Genomic DNA, 26939 nt, shown 5'->3' on the forward strand with positions numbered 1-26939 from the left:
GCCCGGCAACCCAGCTGGTTCTTTCTGGATTATCTTTTTCTTTTTTTTCTAGAGACTGGGTTTTGCTCTGTCACCCATGCAGGAGTGCAGTGGCTCAATCACAGCTCATTGCAACTTTGAACTCCTGGGCTCAAACAATCCTTCCACCTTGTCCTCCCAAATCAAATAGCTGGGACTACAGGCATGTGCCATAATGCCTAGATAATTAATTAATTAATTAATTAATTATTATTATTTTTTATTTATTTATTTTTTTTTGTGGAGACAGAGTCTCACTGTGTTTTCCAGGCTGCCCCTGAAATCATGTCCTCAAGTGATCCTCCTGCCTTGGCCTCTCAAAACACTGGATTACAGGTGTGAAACACCACACCCAGCCTTTTCTTAATTTTTATTATTTTATTATCATTTTTGAGACAAGGTCTTGCTCTGTTACCCAGGCTGGAATGCAGTGGCACAATTACAGTCACTGCAGCCTCCGCCTCCTGAAGTTAAAATCTTATCACCTCAGCATCCTGAGTAGCTGGGACTACATGTGTGCACCACCACACCTGGCTAGTTTTTTATTTTTGTAGAGACAGGGTCTCACTATGTTGCCCTGGCTGGTTTTGAACTCCTGCGTTCAAGTGATCCTCCCGTCTCAGCTTCCCAAATGTTGGGATCACAGGGGTGAGCCACTGCATCTCCTGGCCCTTTTTAATACTTTCCATCTTTTTATTGCTATTATTTCTTTAGTACATAGTGGTTACTCTTACAGTTTCTTTTGCCTGAGTGTATGTTTGTGTGTGTGTGTGTGTGTGTGTGTGTGTGTGTGATACTTTCCTGTTTTTTGTGTGTCTCGTAATTTTTTGTAGGAAAACAAACATTTTGGATAGCATATTGTAGCAATGCTGGATACTGGCTGCCTCACCCCACTGTACCCAGAGTGTGCTATTATTGTTCACTTGTGTGTTTGGGGAGTGAACGCTCAATTATGTTCCTGGTCTATTTCCTGCCTTCTGTGTTACGGCCATGAGGTTACTCCTTAGGGAGACACAGCTTTGGGGATGGCTACAGCCACTCTGGGGTGACAGTGGTCTTGGCAAGGCTCCCTTCCTCTCTGTCCCTGAGCACATCCAGCCGTTAAGCGCCACTAATTGCCAGCTGACTTTACAATTGTTTTAATGATGCCCTCGGGGATAAATAGATCTAGAGACAATCTTTCAAATTCAGATTCCTTTGAAGGAATAATATCAGGGGCAGAAATAAATTATACATATTTATTTGAACCCTACTTCCCCTGCTCTCCTTCCCAGCACTGAGCCCTTGGTTGCCTGGGCCCAGGCTGGGTGTTTTCAGTATTTGGAAGCATTTCAGCAGAACAATAAAGCCTTTGGACTACAGAAGCGTGTGGAAGGTGGGAGGTGTGGGGAATGGCACAGGGGCACCTGGGGCAGGAGGGCTAGGTCTTCCCCCAGAGCAGGATTGCCACCCTATTCAAGGTTCCAGGAGGGAGGTAGACCCCAACCCATGACCTCCAGGTCATGACCCTGCCCCCCACTTCACTCTGATCAGAGGACAGGCTGGGAGGCAGGAGGGCATGAAGAGGCAGGAGAAGGCAGGAACTGGCGCAGAGGTTTAATGGGGCAGGAGCTGGGGTCAGGTGAGGAGGGCTGTCACTGTGGCAGGAGGCTGAGCAGGAGGCTGGGTAAAAGGGCGGCTGCCAGGCAGTGGGGCTCCAGGAAAGCCAGCTGGGCCCCTGAGGTCAGCCGGTCACCATAGCGGTCCAGCAGCATCAGGACCACGCCACTGGTCCAGCCAAAGCCCTCCTGGGAAAGGCAAGGCAGTGGGGCCAAGTCTCTTGGAAATCCACAAACACTTGGTGGGGGCTGTGGGCTCTCTCCCCAGGGACAGTGGCCCTGCCTAGCCCCAGCAGCACCAGGGAGCACCAGTCAGCTCCTCCCCTGGCCCATGTGCAGGTGAGCACACTGGGGTGTGGGGCCGGGGGTATGGGCAGCAGAGCCCAGGAGTTCCCTGTAGGACGTTGGCCAGCCCACCCCAGGCCTGCTCACCTGAACTTCATACTCCCCTCCCCCACCGGGCTGTCCACCGTTGCTGATGTTATACTGGGGACAAGAGAGTGGTCTGTAGGTCAGGCACTGTCCCCACCACCCCAGTCCCAGAGACAATAAACCAGAGCCCCTGGGGAGAGGCTGCTCTGCCTGCCCAGCAGCCCCTGCAGTGCCCAGGAGTGGCCACTGGGCGCCGCCACCATCCCGGCTGCGCTGGCCCTGGACCCTGCCAAGCCTGACCCTCCCACCTCACCATGGGGACGTCCTGGGGGGCGCAGGGAAGGCTTGCACCAGCTTGTCTTCTCATACATGGCTGACTTTTGCGAGTAGACATCAAATTTGGTTCGGATCCAATTCTGGGACATATTGGTAGATCAGGATCCGGCTGTCCTAGAAGGTTCTGGACTTCCCGTGACTGTGGGTGGGGCTGGACTGCGAGCAGAACGCTGGGCCCCGCGGGAAGCCAGATGTCCTCTTCCTGGCCCTTCTCTTCTCGGCTCACAGCTGCCCCCCGGTGGCTCCAGTGGGACCCGCAGGCTGGGACAAGAGGCACAACTAGAGGAAGCGGCCTCCCCTGCAGGTCCTGCTCAGGGTCAGGAGGGGGCGGTGCTGCCTGCAGTGGGTCAGAGCCACCTGCTGTGTCCTCACCTCCAGGTATTTCAGAGCCTTGTCCGCCACACCAGGGTCAGAGAAACACCCGGCCCAGAGTGGAGTGAGGTTGGATGGGTAAAACTCCCCGTTCTTGTTCTCAAGGTCGTAGTCCAACCAGGCACCCGCCTTCTCATCCCACAGGACTGTGTTCAGGGCGGCCAAGCATTGTGCCCGCAGGGTTCTGTTCATGGCCTGGGATTCGTTCCCTGGGGGCAGCGCTGCCTTTAGACCCTACCGGAGCCCTCTAGAAAGAAATTCGCAGGTGAGAAGGGCAGCATCTACTTCTAACGCCTCACTTCAGGTTCCCCAGCCTTCCCAGGAAACCCCAGCCTGTTCTGCCTCTTCTGGGCTGCCCAGCACTGCCTCTGGCACCAGCGGGTAGATGTTCACTGCCAGCTGGGCTCTCTGCTTCCCTGAGCTCCTGCGGCAGGCCTCCGTCTCAGGACGAATCAGTGCTACTGCTTCGAGGGCTGGGCTCTGCTCAGAGCCGTCCTGAGCTACTTTACTCATCCACATCCCCTCACCTGGGGAAAGGTTTGGGTTATTTTTTAGACAGGGTTTCACCATATTGGTCAGGCTGGTCTTGAACTCCCGACCTCAGGTCATCCGCCTGCCTTGGCCTCCCAGAGTGCTGGGATTACAGGAGTGAGCCACTGTGCCCGGCCAGGGTTTGGGGTTTTATTCCCACCTGGCTCAGAGAATGGGAGTAATGGATCAATCCTCTGGGCCTGGCTGGGTGGTGGCAGCAGGGATGGGGAGTAAAGGGGAAATGAGAGGCTGGCACCCCCCTCACCCACCCAGCCCCAGCTGGGACTTCGTAATGGCCACTGCTTGGTGGACACCTGCCCAGTGCCTGGCTGAGTAGTGGTCGGGGCTTCTACCCAGCACCAAGTTGAGCCAGGAATCCTGAGGCCAGCAGGTGAGAGATGAGGACCCCAAGGCTCCCAGTGGCCAGGCCTTGTTCATACGGCTGAGCAGCAGCAGAGCCAGAGCTGAACCCGCCTGCCTGCAGCTACCAGGGCCTCTGAGACGCAGTGGGCTGGGGTGCTGCAGGATCCAGGAGTGTTGGGGAATCAAGGCTGGCAAGGTGTCGTGAGCAGGTCGGGCCACCTGACGTGGTACTCCCTGGGATGGGACAAGGCCTGGGCGTTTTTGTATGTATGTGTAGATGTTTTTGTGGGGGAGCGGGATAGTGATAAACATGGCTTAGAGAAGGACAGGGTCTTTCTAGACATTTGACAGCCAGCCTAAGGCTTGGCAAGGACACTTGGCCACACAGCCTCTCTGAAGTCCTCATTACAGACACAAGACTTCAGGACAAAAGTTATTAATTATCCCAGACACACTTTTCCCCTTTATACTCCACAGTTGTCATGGGCAAGCACCGTCAGCCCTCCCTGTAACACACACCCCTATTGAACCCCTTCTCTCCGTCCCTAGTCCTGGCACTGGAGCCCAAGCCCAGACCTGACCCTCTTGCCTGGAGCCCCGCTCTCCGTGGACCTGTTCCCACTCTGCCCTAGTCACACAGGCCGTCTTCCCAATCCCTGAACAGCGCCTCAGGGCCTCTGCACGGCCATTTCTGTGCCTGGACTGTCCTCTCCAAGATCAGCTCAGCGGTGGTTCCTGCCGCAATTCTGCTTACATGTCACCTCCTCAGAGACACCTTTCCTCCCCATCCTCACTAACACACCCTCCACTCACCCGCACCAACTGGTCCCTGACTTGGCTCTACTTCACACTGCGCTTCTGCTCCTGTTTTGCTTCTCTTATTATTGTTCTTGCAGGAGCTGGTAAAGTGACTGATGTGGCCACAGCTCCATAAATCCATGTGGAATGAAGGGTGGACATTGCCTGAGTCCAGGAGGCAGGACAGGCTGGCTCATCTCTGTCCCTGGTGATGGAAACTCAGGCTCAGGAAAGAGCTTTGACCTGCCCTGGGTCACAGAGAGAATTTTAGGGCCTGGGCTTAAGCCGGGGTGCTGTGGTCAGGCCCTTAGGCCACCTCTCACACCCAGGCTAGGAAGCTGGAGCAGAAAGTTTGCTAGAACAATCCTGAGAAAAGTCCTGTGTAGTTCAAGGGGCAGTGTGGAGGAGGAGAGGGAGGGTGGGCTCCGGCCAGCAGGCTCTTGGAGCTCAGACCAGGCTTAGGCAGCTGCATATGGTGTCAGGACTGCAGGGCCAGTGCCTATCATAGGGCCTATTATGACTGGAAAAGGGGCCTCAAATTCATTCAGGCCAAACCCCTCATTCTACAGAGAACCACACAACTGCAAGCAGCGGAGATTTGCCTAGAGTTGGTGGGTTGGTTTTGGGAACAGGCTCAGAAGCCCCTGGCGGTGCATCCCTGCTCTCCTGACATTCCAAGCCCATCTCTGGGTCATCCCTGGACAGCAGAGATCCCAGAGGGTAATAGGACACCAGCCTGCAGTGAGGGGAGACGGAGGCGGAGGGAACTCCCTGAACAAAAGGAGAGGAGGAGCCGGCCGGGAGGACTCAGCTAGGGCAGCGGACAGACCGCCACGGGGCAAGCTTACTCCTTTGCAGCCCGGCCACCAGCCTCTGTGCCTCAGTGCTACCCCCTCCTCCCAGGTCAGGGCCAACCCCTCCACAGGGCCTGGAGCAAGACAAGGCAGGCTGCATTTCCCCCAACCCCTACTCCTCTACTCAAACCGCAGCCATCTGTGCATCAAAACCTTTTTTTTTTTAACCCTCAGCTGCCTAATGTGCATGGTTTGGGGTTTGGGCTGAGTCACCGAGGGCCACCTGCACACATGGGGGAGGGCTCCTGAGCTCCCGCTCTCAGGCATTGCATGTCTCTGCAATTCTGCACATAACAGCAACTTTTGCAGAAGGTTGTGGAGGGTGCCTGTGGGCCATGCATCAGCCTGCTGCAGCTGCCTGTGGCTGCCTCTGCCTCCCAGGGCTGCTCGACCCCTGGTTTCACCTCAACCACTGCTGCTTCCTCTATCCCCGTGGGAACAGGGCGTTGGGTAAGGCGGACCTACCATGCCCAGACAACTAGGCATCTCCCTCGGGGCCAGGAGTTCCTCTGCCACAGCTCAGTGTCAGCAAATTCAGATGCAACCCAGTGACCCCAACACAAGTCACATTTCCTTTCTCTCCTCCAGGCTCTGCAATCCCTGGGGTTTGAAGTGTTAGTTGATCTCCAGGAGAGCCTGGGTCCCAGGAGAACCCACCGAAGTCTTGGCTGTACCAGCATAGGCTTTGTGCCCTTGGGCAAGTCCCTCTACCATTCCTCGTTGCCTGTATATAAATTGAAGGCTTTGCTCTAGATAGTGTGGCAAACTCAAATTCCAGTAACGGGAGTGTGCGAAATATGTTGGGAATAAGGGAGCCAACAGTGCTGGGGCGATGTGAGTGTGGGGGACCTAGTCTTGGGGGTGACGGGAACTGGGCTGAACCGGAAGCGTATTTCTGTGTAAGGGAGGCCACTGCTGCAGAGGGTGGCTGCTGTGGGGCTGGGGGATCCTGATTTGTTGAAAGACAGTGGAAATTTATATTTCAACTTGCATGATCCTATTTTTTTTTTTCTTTAACATAAAAATTGAAATTAACTACAGGCACGTGCCACCATGCCCGGCTAAATTTTGTATTTTTAGCAGAGATGGTGTTTTACCATATTGGTCAGGCTGGTCTCGAACTCTTGACCTTGTGATCCGCCCGCCTTGGCCTCCCAAAATGCTGGGATTACAGGCATGAGCCGCCTCACCCACCCTGTTTTTTTTTTATTTATTGTTTTTGTTTTTGTCTTTGTTTTTTTGTTTGTTTTTGTTTTTGTTTTGTTTTGTTTTTTAACTTGAGACAGAGTCTTGCTCTGTTGGCCAGATTGGAGTGCAGTGGTGCGATCTCAGCTCACTACAACCTCCAACTCCCGGGTTCAAGCGATTCTGCTGCTTTAGCCTCCCAACTAGCTAGGACTACAGATGCACACACCACCAAGCCTGGCTACTTTTTTATATTTTAGTAGAGATGGGGTTTCACCATATTAGCCAGGATGGTCTCGATCTCTTGCCCTTGTTATCTGCCCTCCTTGGCTTCCCAAAATGCTAGGATTACAGGCGTGAGTCATCGAGCCTGGCACCATGTTTTAAAAATGTCTCAATGTCTCCAATTCTGACTGTAAATCTAAGAGTGTTTCCTGTGTGTGTGTGGTTAGGAGGAGTCTGACTTCCACCAGAGGGGCTTTGTGGGCTGGGACTTCATGCTTCTGCAGAGCACAGGACCCACCCCTGAATGCAACCTCAGCCTGGAATCCTGACGCAATCATTTGGTGCCCCTTTAAATTGATACACTATGTACATATTGATATCTGTAATATGTAGAGATCTCTGACACATCTAAAAGAAAGATAGGGCCGGTCGAGGTAGCTCACACCTGTAATCCCAGCACTTTGGGAGGTTGAGGCAGGCGGATCATCTGAGGTCAGGAGTTCAAGACCAGCCTAATATGGTGAAACCGTATCTCTACTAAAAATACAAAAATTAACTGGGCATGGTGGCATGTGCCCGTAGTCCCAGCTACTCAGGAAGCTGAGACAGGAGAATTGCTTGAACCTGGAGGTGGAGATGGCAGTGAGCTGAGATCATACCACTGCACCCCAGTCTGGGCGACAGAGTGAGATCCTGTCTCAAAAAATAAATAAATAAAAATAAAAGAAAAATAGACTGGGCGCCATGGCTCACGCCTATAATCCAAACACTTTGGAGGCCAAGGCTGGCAGATCACCTGAGGTCGGAAGTTCAAGACCAGCCTGACCAACATGGTGAAACCCCGTCTTTAAAAAATAAATAAATAGCCGGGCGCAGTGGCTCAAGCCTATAATCCCAGCACTTTGGGAGGCCGAGGCGGGTGGATCACGAGGTCAAGAGATTGAGACCATCCTGGTCAACATGATGAAACCCCATTTCTACTAAAAATACAAAAAATTAGCTGGGCAGTAATCCCAGCTACTCAGGAGGCTGAGGCAGGAGAATTACCGGAACCCAGGAGGTGGAGGTTGTGGTGAGCCGAGATCGTGCCATTGCACTCCAGCCTGGGTAACAAGAGCGAAACTCCGTATCAAAAAAAAAATAAATAAATAAATAAAATAAAATTAAAAAAAAAAAAGAAAAAGAATACTTCATGTTTGGAAGAAATCTTCAGACTAGGCCTGATGTGATGGCTGTTTCCTGTAATCCTAGCACTTTGGGAGGCTGAGGCTGAAAGATCACTTGAGTTCAGGTGTTTGAGACCAGCCTGGATCAGCATAGTGATACCTACTTTTTTTTTTTTTTTTTAAATTCAGTCCCATAGAGACTGCCAAAAATTGTTAATGCCACCTATATTTCAAGTCATCGTGGCGGGATATTGGGAAAAGTTTTCAATTAGCAATAATCGTGCCTCAGATAAACCTCTGGGCTACGATACTGCCACTGTGAAAAGCTCTATTTTTTTTAAATTAAAAACAAAACATAAAATAAATCTCCAGGATAAGTATGAATGGCCAATAAACATAATGTTCTGTTCATTCTTCTCTGGATCTGGACGAGGCCCTAGCCCATAAGCACACAGCTCTGGGTCGCCCTCGGGGCTGTGTGTCCTGAGTCCCCACACACATCTCCCCACTTAGCTTGCCTGCCCAGTCTTTCTTAACAGATTTACAAGCAGAAACACATTGGTGGGAAAACAGAACACTGTAAAATATGGGTTCAGCTTTGATTTCAAGGAGAAGCTGCAGGCTGGGTGAAGAACCAGGAAGGTCACCACAGGAGACGCAGCTCAGCCTCTTCTTAGACCTCAGCAACTCAGGTCTGACTCCAAGTTTCACCTCACCCAGCAGCAAAGGCTCTGAGCTCTTCGGGGCCCACCATCCTTAGAAAGCAGTTTGGGGCCGGGCGCGGTGGCTCAAGCCTGTAATCCCAGCACTTTGGGAGGCCGAGGCGGGTGGATCACGAGGTCGAGAGATCGAGACCATCTTGGTCAACATGGTGAAACCCCGTCTCTACTAAAAATACAAAAAAAAACCTAGCTGGGCGTGGTGGCGCGTGCCTGTAATCCCAGCTACTTAGGAGGCTGAGGCAGGAGAATTGCCTGAGCCCAGGAGGCGGAGGTTGCGATGAGCCGAGATTGCGCCATTGCACTCCAGCCTGGGTAACAAGAGCGAAACTCCGTCTCAAAAAAAAAAAAAAAAAAAAAAAAGGTCATCACCTGCTTGGTTTGGTCCCATTTGGACAGGAGAGGAAAGGGCCCTGGAAGGTCATAGGCTGGCCTTGGGATCCAGTCAGCAGTGAAGCAGCCGGCACGGCACGTGAGGTGACCTCCTGGGGCAGCAGAGGTGGCGGGGGTGGGGGGGAGGGCGGACTCTGACTGATCCTGGGAGCTCTAATAAGAAGCTGCTCACCTGCTCACTCTTTGAGAATAGCTGTGCACCTGCAGATAACCAGTTTCTGTTGTGGTGAGTGGTAGTTAAAAAATAAACTAAAAGGCAGGCAAGGAACAAGCTTGCCCTTTGTGACAGTCATTTGCTGCTGTGAAACTACTACGGTCTAACACCTCCCACTCACTTTCCTCAATCAGTGCTGCCGCAGCAGAAGGAACTTGAGGCCAAAAGAGCACCAGCCCAGCACAGAGCTCAGGCCTGCCCACCCCACTGCCCCACCCCCAGGACCACCTGTCTTTGACCTCCAAGACCACATTTGGCTTGCATGCAGGCAACTCATGTGACTTCTTTGAGCCTCAATTTCTTCCTTGGCAAAGTGGGGATAATAGCAGCTCTCTGGCCAGGCGCGATGGCTCATGCCTGTAATCCCAGCACTTTGGGAGGCCAAGGTGAGTGGATGACCTGAGGTCAGGAGTTCAAAACCAGCCTGGTCACCACGGCAAAACCCCATCTCTATTAAAAATACAAAAATTAGCTGGGTGTGATGGTGGGTGCAAGTAATCTCAGCTACTCGGGAGGTTGAGGCAGGAGAATCGCTTGAACCCAGAAGAAGGAAGCTGCAGTGAGCAGAGATTGCACCACTGTACTCCAGTCTGGGCATCAGAGCAAGCCTCTATCTCAATAATAATAACAGCTCTCTTCAAAAGCCATTGTAAGAGTTGGAAATGATAGGCCGAGCTCGGTGGCTCACGTCTGCAATCCCAAAACTTTGGGAGGCCAAGGCGGGTGGATCACCTGATGTGGGGAGTTTCGAGACCAGCCTGGCCAACATGGTGAAAGCCCATCTCTACTAAAAACACAAAATTAGCTGGGTGTAGTAGCTCCTGCCTGTAATCCCAGCTACTTGGGAAGCTGAGGCAGAAGAAATGCTTGAACCTGGGAGGCGGAAGTTTTAGTGAGCTGACATTGTACCATTGCAAGACAGCCTGGGCAACAAGAACAAAACTCCATCTCAAAAAAAAAAAAAAAAAGATTTGGAAATGATGTATTTTAGCTGCGTATATAACTGTACACCTGTTTCACTCATGGATAGAAACACCGAAGTTGACTCCGTTTCAGCAGCTGAGGAGCCCAGAGGACCGTGCCCTCCACCCCACTGTGCAAGCCTCAGTCACTTGCTGGCAAATATTCCTCAAGGCTCAGAGGAGGCATGCTGAGAGTATTGTCAGCCGATCACCACAGACCTGTTCCTTCAGGACCCTTGTCACTCTGAACCTCACATGATGCGAGTCTGTGGCTGGAGGGAGGGTGGTAGGGGCTCACCTGGGTATTACTTCCACGCTTGCAGCCTCAGGGTAACCCTGGTGGTTAAATAAGCAAAGATCAGCCTCAAAGCAGCAAATAGGACTGTGTCTTCTGGGGCCTTATCATGGTCCAGAGGCAGTCCAGGCTTGGCTTCACCACTGGCATGAGAGCTCAGAAGACACCCATGGCCACAGAGGCTCAGCTCAGCCAGGGGAATGGACACCTTGTCAGTAACATGGAGGTGTGATCATAGCAAACAACTTCATCTCAGGTTCAAGGGGGAAGGAGTCACCTACTGAAGAAGGAAGCAGTTTTGGCAGGTGACGCTGAGCTGGAATGTCAGCCGCCTTCCTCACAGCCTTGGCAGAGAATTCCAGACGCCTAGACCTCTGCAAACAGCAAGTACAGCAAGGCCAGCAGGGCACCGACTGTTGGTTTCCCCAGAAAAGGGAATCTTTGCTGCTGCAGCCCCTGCGGATGGACGGCTTGTTTAACAGCTCAGATTCCTTGGGCAGTTTTTCTATCCTCTGCTGCTGGGATTCTTGCAGTGATGATCTGGTGGGTCGGCCTGGAGAGGGTGAATCAGGAAGAATCTTTTGACTTGCGGACTTCCAGGGGAGACAACAGCACACACGAGGCCCTGCTCCAAATGTGCGGAGGCAGCCTCGGGGACCCAGGAAACAGAGGAGCTTGTTCCCAGTATAAAGAGGTGGTCAAGCCGGGCACGGTGGCTCAAGCCTGTAATCCCAGCACTTTGGGAGGCTGAGGCGGGTGGATCACAAGGTCGAGAGATTGAGACCATCCTGGTCAACATGGTGAAACCCCGTCTCTACTAAAGATACAAAAAACTAGCTGGGCATGGTGGCACGTGCCTGTAATCCCAGCTACTCAGGAGGCTGAGGCAGGAGAATTGCTTGAACCCAGGAGGCGGAGGTTGCGGTGAGCCGAGATCACGCCATTGCACTCCAGCCTGGGTAACAAGAGAGAAACTCCATCTCAAAAAAAAAAAAACAAAAAAAACAAAAAAAAAAAACGGTGGTCAGCCCGTTGGGCGTGGTGGTTCATGCCTGTAATCCCAGCACTTTGGGAGGTCGAGGTGGGTGGATCACCTGAGGTTGGGAGTTTGAGACCAGCCTGACCAACATGGAGAAACCCTGTCTCTAATAAAAATACAAAAAAATTTAGCTGGGCATGGTGGCGGATGCCTGTAATCTCTCTCATCTGCTTGGGAGGCTGAGGCAGGAAAATTGCTTGAAACTGGGAGGCAGAGGTTGCAGTGAGCTGAGATCACTCCATTGCACTCCAGCCTGGACAACAAAGCGAGACTCCGCCTCAAAAAAAAAAAAAAAAGAGAGAGAGAGAGATGGTCAGCCACGTAGGGCACACAGGGTGAGGGATGGCTTCCAGCTTCCTAATTCCTACTTAGCAAGCATGAATAGTACCTAGCTCCTCTTTTAAATTATGAAATATTCAAAGCATATTGAAAAGTTTAGAGTATAGGGCCGGGCGCATGGCTCATACCTGATATCCCAGCATTCTGGGAAGCTAAAGTGGGTCGATCACCTGAGGTCAGGAGTTCAAGACCAGCTTAGCCAATATGGTGAAACCCTGTCTCTATTAAAAATACAAACTATTAGCCAGGCATGGTGTCGCACACCTGTACTCCTAGCTACTCAGGAGGTTGAGGCAGGAGAATTGTTTGAACCCGGGAGGCGGAGGTTACAGTGAGCTGAGATTGTGCCATTGCGCTCCAGCCTGGGCAACAAGAGAGAAACTCCGTCTCAAAGAAAAGAAAAGAAGTTTAGAGTATAATGGTAAGAAATGTAAGGGTGTCAGTTTCTGTTTTTAGAATGGAAGCGTAACAAATCCACTGAACGCATCCTGTGTTCCCTCTCCTACCTGGGTTCCTCACCTACCCAGACATGTCTGCTCTCCTGAATGGATGGTGTATCTGTCCCCTGCATGCTTTTTTTTTTTTCTTCTTTTTTCAGAGATGAAGTCTTACTCTTGTTTTCCAGGCTGTAGGACAGTGGCAGGATCTCAGTTCGCTACAACCTCTGCCTCCCAGGTTCAAGTGATTCTCCTGCCTCAGCCTCCTGAGTAGCTGGGATTATAGGTACCCATCACCACGTCTGGCTAATTTTTGTATTTTTAGAAGAAACGGGATTTTGCAACATTGGCCAGGCTGGTCTTGAACTGATCTCAGATAACTGCCCGCCTCAGCCTCCAAAAGTGCTAGGACTACAGGTATGAGGCACTGCGTCCGGCCTCAAATTTATTGAGTCTCTTATTGCTTGAACCCGGGAGGTGGAGGTTGTAATGAGCCAAGATTTCGCCATTGCACTCCAGCCTGGGTGACAGAGCGAGACTCAGTCTCAACAAAAGAAAATGTATTAAGTCTCTTTTATTACTTTTTCTAGTTTTATTTATTTGTTTATTGCTCATACATTTGTCCGCTTTGGCTTGGAACTGATGGGTTTCACTCCTAGTCTCTCATGCTTACCTCTATCCACATTTCTCACATGTGCCCTCAATTACAGAATCTACAGCTAATCAGAAATCGTCCCCTGCAGGAGGAAAGGCCTGTGGCGCCCTTAGCTCTGATCACACCTTCCTTCTTACAGGCTGTCACCAGGCATCTCAGGCTGACTTTGTTTTCATGCCTCCAACCAATCAGCGTCATTGCTGCTGTGGTTCCCACCACGGGTCTGCTGTGGACTTACCCACATGTTTACCAGTGTCTGAGCTCTTCAGTGCTTTCAGTGCTCTCTCACTCCTTTTGAGGTCAATTTCCTTTCTCTTAACAAAACGGTGTTAGCTGCTCTCTTGCTGCCGATATGTTAGGATAAACTCTTTCAGTCTTCCTCTGAAAAGACCTTGCTTTCATTTTTAAATTTTGTTTTGTTTTAGAAAGTTTTCATGTGGAGCTTCCCATTGATGAAAAAAATCTTTATTTCATGTTTACTTGTGGTGAATTATCAACAAAGATGCCACCAACAGTTCTGTCCAGCCCTGTATGTCACTCCTCTCATCAAGACGTGGAATTTGGGCCCGACATGGTGGCTCACACCTGTAATGCAAGCACTTTGGAGGCCAAGGCATGTGGATCACCTGAGGTCGGGAGTTCAAGACCAGCCTGACCAACATGGTAAAACCCAGTCTTCAAGAAAAAAAAAAGACGTGGAATTTGGCCGGGCACGTGCCTGTAATCCCAGCACTTTGTGGGGCTGAGGTTGGCAGATCACATGAGATCAGGAGTCTGAGAGCAGCCAGCCTGGCCAACATGGTGAAACCCCATCTCTATTAAAAATACAAAAATTAGCCAGGTGTGGTGATGTGTGCCTATAGTCCCAGCTACTCAGAAGGCTGAAGCAGGAGAATCACTTGAACCCAAGGGCTGAGATTGCAGTGAGCTGAGATCCTGGCACTGCCATACAGCCTGGGCAACAGAGGAAAAAAAAAAAAAGTGGAATTTGGCCGGGTGCAGTGGCTCATGCCTGTAATTCCAGAGCTTTGGGAGGCTGAAGCAGGCAGATCACTTGAGGTCAGGAGCTCAAGACCAGCCTGGCCAACATGGCAAAACCCCATCTTTGCCAAAAATACAAAAATTAGCTGGGTGTGGTGGCAGGTACCTGTAATACTGGCTACTTGCGAGTCTGAAGCAAGATCACTTGAACCCAGGAGGTCTGAGGCTGCAGTGAGCTCCTTCAGACTGTTGACAGAATTCTTCTCCTTATGGTTGTAGGACTGGGGCTAGGGTTCCTGTTTTCTTGTGGGCCGTCAGCCAGGGATGGCCCTTAGCAACTGGAGGCTACACTAGTTCCTTGCCAGATGGTCCTGTCACCACATAGAAGCTTACTTCTTCAAAGGCGGCAGTAGATGGAGAGTCTCGGACCCTCTGAGAGGGCCTAGACACTCTTTCAAAGACTTCAGCCTGCTTTAGTGAGGCCAACCCATGAAAATCCCCCCTTGACTTCAAAATCAACTGACTTAGGACCTTAATTATGTCTGCAAAACCACTTCACGTTGTTCGAAGTCTGTTAGTGGGAAGCAAGTTGCAGGTCCTACAGGCACTCCGTGGGGGGCATTACCAGGGTGTGAACACCAGGGAGTGTTCACACCAGGGCCACAGGGCCAACCCAGGTCTATTCATTCAATGTTTAGCTTTCCATGTCATTATGTTATCTTTTCTTTATTTTCTTCTTACTATTTTTTTTTTAATATGGAGTTCTGCTCTTTTGCCCAGGCTGGAGTGCAATAGAATGGTCTCCACTCACTGCAACCTCTGCCTCCCAAGCTCAAGCTATTCTCCAACCTCAGCCTTCCAAGTAGCTGAGATTACAGGCACCTGCCACCATACCCAGCTAGTTTTTGTATTTTTACTAGAGACAGTGTTTCACCATGTTGGCCAGGCTGGTCTTGAACTCCTGACCTCAGGTGATCTTCCTGCCTCAGCCTCCCAAAGTGCTGGGATTACAGGTGTGAGCCACTGCACCTGGCCTCTTTTCTTCCTTCCTTGCTTCCTTTTTCTTTCTTTCTTTCTTTTTTTCTCTCTCTCTCTCTTTCTCTCTCTTCTTTCTTTCTTCTTTTTTTGAGACAGAGTCTCATTTTGCTGCCCAGACTGGAGTGCCTTGGCACAATGTTGCCTCACTGCAACCTCCGCCTCCTGGGTTCAAGTGATTCTCCTGCCTCAGTCTCCTGAGGAGCTGGGACTACAGGCATGTGCCACCATACCTGGCTAATTTTTGTAGTTTTTTTTTTTTTTTTTTTTTTTTTGAGTCAGAGTTTCGCTCTTGTTGCCCAGGCTGGAGTGCAATGGCGCGATCTTGGCTCACCGCAACCTCCGCCTCCTGGGTTCAGGCAATTCTCCTGCCTCAGCCTCCTGAGTAGCTGGGATTACAGGCACATGCCACCATGCCCAGCTAATTTTTAGTATTTTTAGTAGAGACGGGGTTTCACCATGTTGACCAGGATGGTCTCGATCTCTTGACCTTGTGATCCACCCACCTCGGCCTCCCAAAGTGCTAGGATTACAGGCTTGAGCCACTGCGCCCGGCCTGTAGTTTTTTTTTTGTTTGTTTTTTGTTTTTTTGAGACGGAGTTTTGCTCTTGTCACCCAGGCTGGAGTGCAATGGCCCGATCTCGGCTCACTGCAAACTCCGCCTCCTGGTTCAGGCAATTCTCCTGCCTCAGCCTCCTGAGTAGCTTGGATTATAGGCACAGGCCACCACTCCCAGCTAATATTTTGTATTTTTAGTAGAGACGGGGTTTCCCCATGTTGACCAGGATGGTCTCGATCTCTTGACCTCGTGATCCACCAGCCTCGGCCTCCCAAACTGCTGGGATTACAGGAGTGAGCCACCGCGCCCGGCCTAATTTTTGTAGTAGTTTTAATAGAGATGGGGTTTCACCATGAGGCCAGACTGGTCTCAATCTTCTGAGCCCAGATGATCTGCCTGCCTCAGCCTCCCAAAGTTCTGGGATTACAGGTTTGAGCCACCACGCCCGGCCAGTACTAATGTCTTTATGCACAGTAGTATTATATCCTTACAACAAACTCCTAGACATGGCATTGCAGGGTCAAAGGAATCACAAAATGTTAGACTTCTGATGCAAATTAGATAGCACCTTTTTTTGAATAATGAAGAGTTGTGGTTTTTACCCCTGGTGTTGAGGAGCTGAGGACAACTCACACTTCACGTGAAGCCACAGTCTTTCAAGGTAGTGGTTAATGGTGGGTTTTGCTTTTTGGTTTTTGGTTTTTGAGACGGAGTCTCACTCTGTCACCAGGCTGGAGTGCAGTGGTGCAATCTCGGCTCGCTGCAACCTCTGCCTCCTGGGTTCAAGCAATTCTCCTGCCTCAGCCTCCTGAGTAGTTGGGATTACAGGTGCCCACCACCACAACGGACTAATTTTTGTATTTTTAGCAGAGATGAAGTTTCACCATGTTGGTTAGGCTGGTCTCGAACTCTTGACCTCAGGTGATCCACCCACCTTGGCCTCCCAAAGTGCTGGGATTACAGGCATGAGCTACCGCACCCAGCCAGTTGTGATGTTCTAATTTGGACGGAAAAGTCAAATAATCGCCCCCCGCCCTGGAAAGCGTGTTGGTGTGGCTGCACACCCTGTGCCAGTGCAAGCTGGGGAAGTGTTTCCTGTCTATCATCCCACCCATTCATGTGTCCTTATTATGGGTGAAGCCCAGAGAGCGAGAGCTCTCATTGTGGCCAAGGCTGCAGGCTTGCCACTGTCATGGAGCACAGCACACATCTCTTCCGAGCCGTTATTTTGTTCGTATTAATCTGGAATGCATGGAAGTTCTGATGGGGTGAGCTGGCAGACAAAAAGGTCGCTGATGTGTCCCAAACAGAATCTCATTGTGTACTGGAGAGGAGGCAAAATAATCACTTGCCAGAGGGCAGAGCTTGGTTTTGTGGGGCCTGAAGTTTAAATAATTTGGGGACCTCTTTAAGAAAAAGAATTAAGCCGGGCGTGGTGGCTCAAGCCTGTAATCCCAGCATTTGGGAGGCTGAGGCGGGTGGATCACGAGGTCGAGAGATGGAGACCATCCTGGTCAACATGGTGAAACCCCATCTCTACTAAAAAATACAAAAATTAGCTGGGCATGGTGGCATGTGCCTGTAATCCCAGCTACTCAGGAGGCTGAGGCAGGAGAATTGCTTGAACCCAGGAGGCGGAGGTTGTGGTGAGCCGAGATCGCGCCATTGCACTCCAGCCTGGGTAACAAGAGCGAAACTCCGTCTCAAAAAAAAAAAAAGAAAGAAAGAAAAAGAAAAAGAATTAAATTGTGAATAGAAAATTAGGATGAGGGTGTTTGAAGGGCCTCATGCAAGTGTGGAGCCTAGGACTTCAGCTTCATTAACTTCAAGGTCAGTCTGAGCCTGCTGCCTGTGGACTGGGTTTGTCTTGCTTGGAGTCCAGTTTTGTTTCCAAACTGATTAAATTAGATGTCTTTCCTTCTTTCCTTTTGCAAGTATATTAACATTTAAGAATTGAAGGCTGGGCACAGCCTCACGCCTTTCCAGCACTTTGGGAGGCCAAGGCAGGCAGATCACGGGGTCAAGAGATGGAGACCATCCTGGCCAACATGGTGAGACCCATCTCTACTAAAAATACAAAAATTAGCTGGGCATGGTGGCACGAACCTCTAGTCCCAGCTACTCAGGAGGCTGAGGGAGGCTGAGGCAGGAGAATCGCTTGAACCCAGGTGGCATAGGTTGCAGTGACCCGAGATTGCCGCGACACTGCACTCCAGCCTGGAGACAGAATAAGACTCCGTCTCAAAAAAAAAAAAAAATTGAGCAGGCCTTCCATAATATATATAGTCTCTCTCTTTCTCTCTTTCTCAGTCGCTCTCTCTCTTTTTTTTTTTTTTTTTTGCAAAATTACTCTAGTTTAACCCCTCCCTACTTCAAATCACACACTTGCATTATAGGAACACAAAGGATGCCAACTTCCTCCAGCACCTCGTCTGCAGTGCGGAGGCTGGGGCACTGAATGGGGTAACAGGGAAGTGGGGAGCTAGAAGGAATCTTCCAGCTGTTGTTGAGTCTGTCTGTCCCAGGCATGGTGTTAGCTGATTACAATGTGTTTCTTTGCCCTTTTGCCTTTTGCCAGGGCGAAGGGCAGACACTCCCAGGGTCTCCTCAAAACAACTCTGATTTTAAGAGGCAAATGCCAGAACACCACAAGTTGCAGTTCAAATATGAAACTGTCAGCAGAGTCATTTTGGCATAAAACCCACTGTATTAGTTGGTCTCCCAACAGGAAACAGATGGCATATTCAAAATAGGAGCATTGCAGGAGAGTTTATTTGCAAAGATGTGGGTGTCGGGGAACCACAAAGGATGGCGCAGTAGCCCAGAGTTTAGCAGCAGCCAGGTGGTGCCCCCAGGAGGCTTGAAGGGATGGAGGGGAGAACAGTCACTGGCACCCACAGGGAGAGAGCTGTGCTGCAAGGCTCCAGGAAGAGAACACGTCACTGTCCCTTGAGGGAACAGCCAGCCAGGGAAATAAACACCACGACCTTCCTCTCTTCTCTCCTCTGGCCATCTCCCACGGGAGTTTGTGGATGTGGACCACACAGTCAGCCTCAGAGGGCAGGGTGGAGACGGCGGGGGGGTGCATGTGGAGGGACAAAGAAAAGGTGAATGGCCCAGCCCAGCCCTTTGACCCCTCAGCACCTGTTCTAGACTTTTGTCCAGGTGAAGAGCTTGTCCACTCAACACAGGGGATCCGTAAGTCACAGTAGCTATCATATCATTGTGGGCTGATGTCAATCAGTCATACTCCCAGCTAAAATCACGGGTGTTCCTCAGTTAAGGTCATGAGTAAAAGGGGGTGCAACGCAGTGAAATTTTTTCTTTTTTGAGATGGAATCTCGTGTTGTCACCCAGGCTGGAGTGCAGTGGGATGATCTCTGCTCCTCCTGCAACCTCCACCTCCAGGGCTCAAGCGATTCTCCTGCCTCAGCCTCCAACATATCTGGAGTTACAGGTGCACACCACCACACCCAGCTAAATCTTGTGTATTTAGCAGACACAGGGTTTTGCCATGTTGGCCAGTCTGGTCTTGAACTCCTGACTTCAAGTGATCTGCCTGCTTCAGCCTCCCAAAGTGCTGGGATTACAGGCATGAGCCACCGAGAGCCTGCCCAACGGAGTGAATGTTTACGTCTCCTCAAAATTCCTCTGTTGAAATCTTAACCCTCAAGGGGATGGTGTGAGATGGGGCCTTTGGAGGGCACGAGGATGGGACCTTTATGAGTGGAATTAGGGTTCTTATAAAAGAGACACCAGAGGAATCCCTTGCCCCTTCTGCCATATGAGGCCACATGAAGAAGATGGTGTCTATGTGCCACAAAGCAAGGTTTCATCAGATGCCAAATCTGCTGACCCCTCAATCCTCCAGAACTGTGGAAATAAATGTCTGTGATATATACTACATCCAGTCTATAGTAGTCTGTTACAGCAGACCAAATGGATGAAGATGGGGAAGAAAAAAAGCCCCAAATTCATGAAATGCAGCTGCTACAGCCCGCACCTCCTTAGCCAGCCCCAAAACCTAGGCAGGCAATCGTAACTTCCATTCTGTGCTCGCCTTACTGCTGCTGGCACCTTTCTGGACAGGGTTCTCTTTCTGGTGAGGTGACCCAAATCTTCATTCCTGCAGGGGCTGAGTTCTTGGCTGCTACAGTCATTTGAACATTGTCCCCACCAAAACTTTGAAGCTTGGTCCCAGTCTAATGGTGTTGAGAAGGGGTGGGACATTTAAGGGGTGTTTGAGTCATGAGGGAGCCATCTTCATGAAGAGATGAGTGCAGGAGTATGTGAGTTCTTCTTGTTGTGGGACTCAATTAATTACTGCAGGCGCCAGTTATTACAAAGTGAGGCTGCCTCTGGCCTGGTGCCCATTTCTCCTTCCGCTTTTCTGCCATGCTTGGAGCAGCTCAAGGCCCCCACCAAATGTGGCCGTCCGTTTTGGACTTCTCAGCCTCCAGAACCTTGAGCTAAATAAGCCTCTTTCCTTTATATTCTACCCAGTTGGACTAAGACAGGTGTTTTGTTATAATAATGGAAAACAGACTCAGACGATCGCAGAGTATTGAGGGGTCGCTGCAGTTTTCCACTGACTAGGACCTCTGGACTAGGTGTGCTCCAGCGATGTCTCTGATTTGACACTGTCTTCTCAGCCCTTTCAACAGCAGCAATCCAGTTTCATCCTGTAATCAGGATCCATCCTCTACCATATATTGGCCAGTGGTTTAATGAACAAGATGTGTCTCCAGTCCCAGCGGTAGAAATCCTATAGGCAAGACTCCATCCATTGCCTGACCTCCACATGTCCCTACCTTGACTGGGAACCTTGTGAGTAGTTTAGGTCTCTGAGGATCAGTAGAGCTCAGAGCAAGATTTAATAACCCCTGGAAGGTGTGGATATTTCTATTTCCCCAGGGCCAGAAGCATATACCCAGCCCATCTTTCTTCTTAGACACATCTTGCAAATATATTTTCTTTTTTTTGAGACAGAGTCTTGCTGTGTCGCCTAGGCTGGAGTACAGTGGTGTGATCTCGGCTCACTGAAACCTCCACCTCCCATGTTCGAGCTATCCTCTCACCTCAGTCTCCTGAGTAGCTGAGACTATGGGTCCACACCACCAAGCCTGAACTTCCTGGGAATGCAGCCCAGTAGGTCTCAGCCTCATTTTACCCAGGGTAAACAAGCTGAGTGCAATGATCACAACAAGCACAGCGCCTCAGTGGTGTTTTGAACCACATGGATCTGTGCTCAAGGCAGTTGATCATATTTTTTTTTTTTTTTTTTTTTTAAAGAGACGGGGTTTCACCATATTGCTCAGGCTGGTCTCGAACTCCTGACCTCAGGTGATCCACCGCCTCAGCCTCCCAAAGTGCTGGGATTACAGGTGTGAGCCACTGCGTCCAGCCAATGTTTGATTTTAGAGTGAGTCTCTCTTTGTTGCCCAGGCTGGAGTACAGTGGCGTGATCTCAGCTCATTGCAACCTCCACCTCCCAGGTTCAAGCGATTCTCTTGCCTCAGCCTCCCAAGAAGCTGGGATTACAGGCACATGCCATCTCCCAAAGTGCTGGGATTACAAGCTTGAGCCACTGTGCCTAGCCTAATTTAATTAATTTTCAAATCAGCTAATTAAGTGAAGATACAAATTCAAAATTGCAGAGAAAGAACATCTAGATCAGGCCAAGGCTGGGCACCTAACAATGAATACCCTTTCACTTGTAATTGACATAGAAATCTATTTAAATTGCCTTAAACAACAAGGAGCAGTTATTGCTCATGTTACTGAAGATAAGTATGGTTGAGTTCAGGTGGGAAATGATGCCGCTTTCAATCAGGCTTCAGGATCTGCTCCCTTTAAATTTCAGCTCTGCTCTTCTCCGTTCTAGCTTCATTCTCAGGCTCTTTCTCCAACTAAAATGTAAAGCTTAGGCCAGGCACGGTGGCTAATGCAGGAGAATAGCTTGAAGTCAGACGTTCAAAACCAGCCTAGGAAACATAGTGAGACCCTGTCTCTATAAAACAAAATGTAAATGTATTATTAATTTTATTTTTTTAAAATATGGCCGGGCACGGTGGCTCACGCTTGTAATCCCAGCACTTTGGGAGGCTGAGGTGGGCAGATCACCTGAGGTCAGGAGTTCGAGACCAGCCTGACCAATATGGTGAAACCCCATCTTTAAAAAAAAAAAAATTCAAAAAAAAAATATGTGGCTCACACCTGTAATCCCAGCACTTTGGGAGGCCGAGGAGGGTGGCTCACGAGGTCAAGAGATCGAGACCATCCTGGTCAACATGGTGAAACCCCGTCTCTACTAAAAGTGCAAAAAAAATTAGCCGGATGTGGTGGCACATGCCTGTAATCCCAGCTACTTGGGAGGCTGAGACAGGAGAATTGCTTGAACCCAGGAGGTGGAGGTTGCGGTGAGCCAAGAATGTGCCATTGTACTCCAGCCTGGGCAACAAGAGCGAAACTCCGTCTCAAAAAATAAATAAATAAATAAATAAATATGGAAGAGTTTATGAATTTGCACATCACATTTGTGCCGGGGCCATGCTAATCTTCTCTCTATTGTTCCAGTTTTAGCATATGTGCTGCAAAGTGAGCACTGTCAATGTAAATAAAATAAAACGTCACTATCGTGAGGATAGTGACTTTCTTTTTGTTCACTATTTAATCCTCAATACTTAAAATCATATTTTATTACTGCACATAATACGCATTAAAAATTTTTGCAGGGAAAAAAGGAGGGGGGCCAGGAGTGGTGGCTCACACCTATCATCTCAACACTTTGGGAGTCTAAGGCAAGAGGATCTCAACCCAGGAGTTCAAGACCATCCTGGGCAACAAAGTGAGACACCAGCTCTACAAAAATAAAAACTTAAGAAGGGCCGGGCGTGGTGGCTCACACCTATAATCCATGCACTTTGAAGTCCAAGGCGGGTGGATCACCTGAGGTCGGGAGTTCAAGACCAGCCTGACCAACATGGTGAAACCCCATCTTTTAAAATATATATATTTTTGCCGGGCGTGGTGGCTCAAGCCTGTAATCCCAGCACTTTGGGAGGCTCAGGCGGGTGTATCACGAGGTCAAGAGATCGAGACCATCCTGGTCAACTTGGTGAAACCCCATCTCTACTAAAAATACAAAAAATTAGCTGGGCATGATGGCTCGTGCCTGTAATCCCAGCTACTCAGGAGGCTGAGGCAGGAGAATTGCCTGAACCCAGGAGGTGGAGGTTACGGGAAGCCGAGATCGCGCCATTGCACTCCAGCCTGGGTAACAAGAGCAAAACGCCATCTCAAAAAATAAATAAATAAATAAATAAATAAAATATATTTTTAAATTTAAAAAGAAAGAAGAAAAGAAGAGAAGGTGGAGGTATAGCAGCACAAGAATTCCTGAGCAGAATAAATAAAAAACAAGACTGTGTTAAATAAATACATTTTAGAGAAACTAAATAACCCCGAGGACAAAGAGATGATTTTAAAAATAACCTGAGCTTCCTTTTGAATTATTTTATCTGGCAAAAACAAACAAACAAACAAAAAACAAACACACACACACAAACAAAAAAAGAAAGAAAGAAAGAAAGAAAAACCTGAAAGGCCAGTCATGGTGGCTCAGGACTGTAATCCTAGCACTTTGGGAGGCCAAGCTGGGGGGATCACCTGAGGTCAAGAGTTCGAGACCAGCCTGGCCAACATGGTGAAACCCTGTCTCTACTAAAAATACAAAAATTATCTGGGCATGGTGGTGCATGCCTATGGTCCCAGCTATTTGGGAGGCTGAGGCAGTAGAGCAGGGCTTGAACCTGGGAAGTAAAGATTGCAGTGAGCCAAGATCGTTCCATTGCACTGTAGCCTGGGTGATAGAGACTCCATCTCAAAAAACAAAAACAAAAATAAAAAACCTGAAAGATTATCTGCCAAGCAAAAGAAGACAGAAATCAGTGGAATTCTAAATTCAAAGGGCTGACAAGAAATAACTCATACTAGAATTCAACCCACCCACCCCTGAGTTGGAATTTTCAACGTCAAAATTCCACTCAGGGGTGTTTTTGTTACCTGTTACTGCACAACAAATAACTTTAAAACTTAGTGGCTTAAAACAACTACCACCAGCCAGGCACAGTGGCTCACGTCTACCATCCCAGCACTTTGGGAAGCTGAGGCAGGAGGATTCCTTGAGCCCAGGAGTTCAAGACCAGCCTGGCCAATACAGTACAACCCCATCTCTACAAAAAAATTCATAACGCCGGGCACGGTGGCTCACGCCTGTAATCCCAGTACTTTGGGAGGCCGAGGCGGGTGGATCACGAGGTCAAGAGATCGAGACTGTCCTGGTCAACATGGTGAAACCCCGTCTCTACTAAAAATACAAAAAATTAGCTGGGCATGGTGGCACGTGCCTGTAATCCCAGCTACTCAGGAGGCTGAGGTAGGAGAATTGCCTGAACCCAGGTGGTGGAGGTTGCGGTGAGCCAAGATTGCACCATTGCACTCCAGCCTGGGTAACAAGAGCAAAACTCCATCTCAAAAAAAAAAAAAAAAAAAAAAAAAAAATTCATAAAATTAGCCAGATGTGGTGGCCTGTGCCTGTAGTCCCAGCTACTCAGGAGGCTGAGGCAGGAGGGTCACTTGAGTCCAGGAGGTCAAGTCTACAGTGAGCTGTGATCACGCCACTAAACTCTGGGCAACAAAGCAAGACCTTGTTTCAAAGAAACAAATAAATAAAAACCCACCACCATGTATTTGTTCACAATTCTGTAGTTTGGCAGGGCTCGGTTGGGATGGCTCATCTGTGTTCTATGCGGTGTTTTGGCTGAGGTAGCTCAACTGGAACTGTGAGATCCACCAGCTTCACTCACCCATTCAGTGACTCAGCTGAAGGGATCAGGATGGCTGGTGGCTGGCTGGGCATCCCTTTCTCCCTTTGTTGTCTTTCATCTTCCAGGTCCTTTCTCTCTCCAGTAAAGCAGGTGGACTTGGGCTGGGCACGGTGGCTCAAGCCTGTAATCCCAGCACTTTGGGAGGCCGAGGCGGGTGGATCACGAGGTCAAGAGATCGATACCATCCTGGTCAAAATGGTGAAACTCCGTCTCTACTAAAAATACAAAACATTAGCTGGGAATGGTGGCGCATGCCTGTAATCCCAGCTACTCAGGAGGCTGAGGCAGGAGAATTGCCTGAACCCAGGAGGCGGAGGTTGCGGTGAGCCGAGATTGCGCCATTGCACTCCAGCCTGGGCAACAAGAGCGAAACTCCGTCTCAAAAAAAAAAAAAAAGAAAGACAACTCTTCTGATGCGTTTATAAGGAGAGAAAAAAAAAAAAAAAGAAAGAAAGAAAGACAACTCTTCAGCATGTGCACGAGAATCTATCCTGAAGGGATTACACGTGGGTATCCACATAGGCAGCTAAGGAAGGCAGAGGAAATAAGCATCTCTGTTCCCCAAAGACCTTAGACATGCAAGATTCTATTCCAAGTCACTACTTTCCTGAGAGGGGCAGTGGATGTCTCCTTGAGAGGAAATCACCTTGGATAATTTTTGTATTTTTAATAGAGACAGGGTTTCACCATGTTATCTATGCTGGTCTCAAACTCCTGACCTTGTGCCTCATGATCCGCCCACCTCGGCCTCCCAAACTGCTGGGATTACAGGTGTGAGCTACCACGCACCTGGCTGCTTTTTTTTTTTTTTTTTTTTTTTTTTTTTTGAGACTGAGTCTCACTTTGTCACTGAGGCTGCATTGCAGTGGCAAAATCTCAGCTCACTGCAACCTCCACCTCCCAGGTTCAAGCAATTCTCCTGCCTCAGCCTCCTGAGTAACTAGGATTACAGGAATGCACCACTACACCCAGCTAATTTTTGTATTTTTGGTAAAGATGGGCTTTTGCCATGTTAGCCAGGCTTGTCTTGAGTCTTGATCTCAAATGATCTGCCTGCTTCAGCCTCCCAAAATGCCGAGATTATAAGAGTGAGTCATCGCACCCAGCCAAATTCCACATCTTCTTCGTCTTTTTTTGTTTTCTCCCTCTCTTGCCTTGGCTGGAGGGCAGTGTCAGGATCGTGGCTCACTGCAACCTCCGCCTCCCGGGTTCAAGTGATTCTTCTTTATCAGCCTCCTGAGTAGCTGGGACTATAGGCACACAACACCACGCCTGGCTAATTTTTGTATTTTTAGTAGAGATGGGATTTCACTATGTTGGCCAGGCTGCTCTCAAACTCCTGACCTCATGTGATCTGCTAACCTTGGCCCCCCAAAGTGCTGGGATTACAGGCATGAGCCACTGTGCCCGGCCAAATTCGACGCCTTAATGGGAGGAGTGACATACAGGAGTGGACAGAACTGTTGGTGGCATCTTTGTTGATAATTCACCACAAGAAGTAAACAGGAAATAAAGACTTTTTCATCAATGGGAAGCTCCACATGAAAACTTTCTAAAACAAAACAAAATTTAAAAATGAAAACAAGATCTTTTCAGAGGAAGACTGAAAGAGTTTATCCTAACATATCGGCAGCAAGAGAGCAGCTAACACCGTTTTGTTAAGAGAAAGGAAATTGACCTCAAAAGGAGTGAGAGAGCACTGAAAGCACTGAAGAGCTCAGACACTGGTAAACATGTGGGTAAGTCCACAGCAGACCCGTGGTGGGAACCACAGCAGCAATGACGCTGATTGGTTGGAGGCATGAAAACAAAGTCAGCCTGAGATGCCTGGTGACAGCCTGTAAGAAGGAAGGTGTGATCAGAGCTAAGGGCGCCACAGGCCTTTCCTCCTGCAGGGGACGATTTCTGATTAGCTGTAGATTCTGTAATTGAGGGCACATGTGAGAAATGTGGATAGAGGTAAGCATGAGAGACTAGGAGTGAAACCCATCAGTTCCAAGCCAAAGCGGACAAATGTATGAGCAATAAACAAATAAATAAAACTAGAAAAAGTAATAAAAGAGACTTAATACATTTTTTTTTTTCTTGAGACTGAGTCCATCGCTCTGTCACCCAGGCTGGAGGGCAATGGCGAAATCTTGGCTCATTACAACCTTCACCTCCTGGGTTCAAGCAATAAGAGACTCAATAAATTTGAGGCCGGGTGCAGTGGCTCACATCTGTAATCCCAACACTTTGGGAGGCTTGATTCAGGCAGATTATCTGAGGTCAGGAGTTTGAGACCAGCCTGGCCAATGTGGCGAAACCTCATGTCTATTAAAAATACAAAAAAATTAGCTGGGCATGGTGGCGTGTGCCTGTAATCCCAGCTACTCAGGAGGCTGAGGCAGGAGAATTGCCTGAACCCAGGAGGCGGAGGTTGCGGTGAGCCGAGATCGCGCCATTGCACTCCAGCCTGGGTAACAAGAGTGAAACCCTGTCTCAAAAAAAAAAAAAAAAAAAAAAAAAAAAAAAAAAAAAAAGTAAGGCCGGGTGCGGTGGCTCAAGCCTGTAATCCCAGCACTTTGGGAGGCCGAGGTGGGTGGATCACAAGGTCGAGAGATCG

General features: G+C 49.3%; 3 non-coding genes across 3 annotated transcripts; all 3 read right to left on the reverse strand.

Annotated features, from left to right (window-relative positions):
- Positions 1-8007: 8007 nt before the first annotated feature.
- LOC120364716 (U4 spliceosomal RNA) lies at positions 8008-8146 on the reverse strand. The gene has a single exon (XR_005579871.1). It is a non-coding gene; the product is annotated as a U4 spliceosomal RNA (small nuclear RNA).
- Positions 8147-21945: 13799 nt separating this feature from the next.
- Positions 21946-22051, reverse strand: LOC120364765 (U6 spliceosomal RNA). The gene has a single exon (XR_005579913.1). It is a non-coding gene; the product is annotated as a U6 spliceosomal RNA (small nuclear RNA).
- A 2797-nt stretch (positions 22052-24848) lies between these two features.
- Positions 24849-24987, reverse strand: LOC120364815 (small nucleolar RNA SNORA67). The gene has a single exon (XR_005579954.1). It is a non-coding gene; the product is annotated as a small nucleolar RNA SNORA67 (small nucleolar RNA).
- Positions 24988-26939: the final 1952 nt, after the last annotated feature.

This window comes from Saimiri boliviensis, chromosome 6, assembly GCF_048565385.1.
Source record: "Saimiri boliviensis isolate mSaiBol1 chromosome 6, mSaiBol1.pri, whole genome shotgun sequence".
Classification (NCBI taxonomy): Eukaryota; Metazoa; Chordata; class Mammalia; order Primates; family Cebidae; genus Saimiri; species Saimiri boliviensis.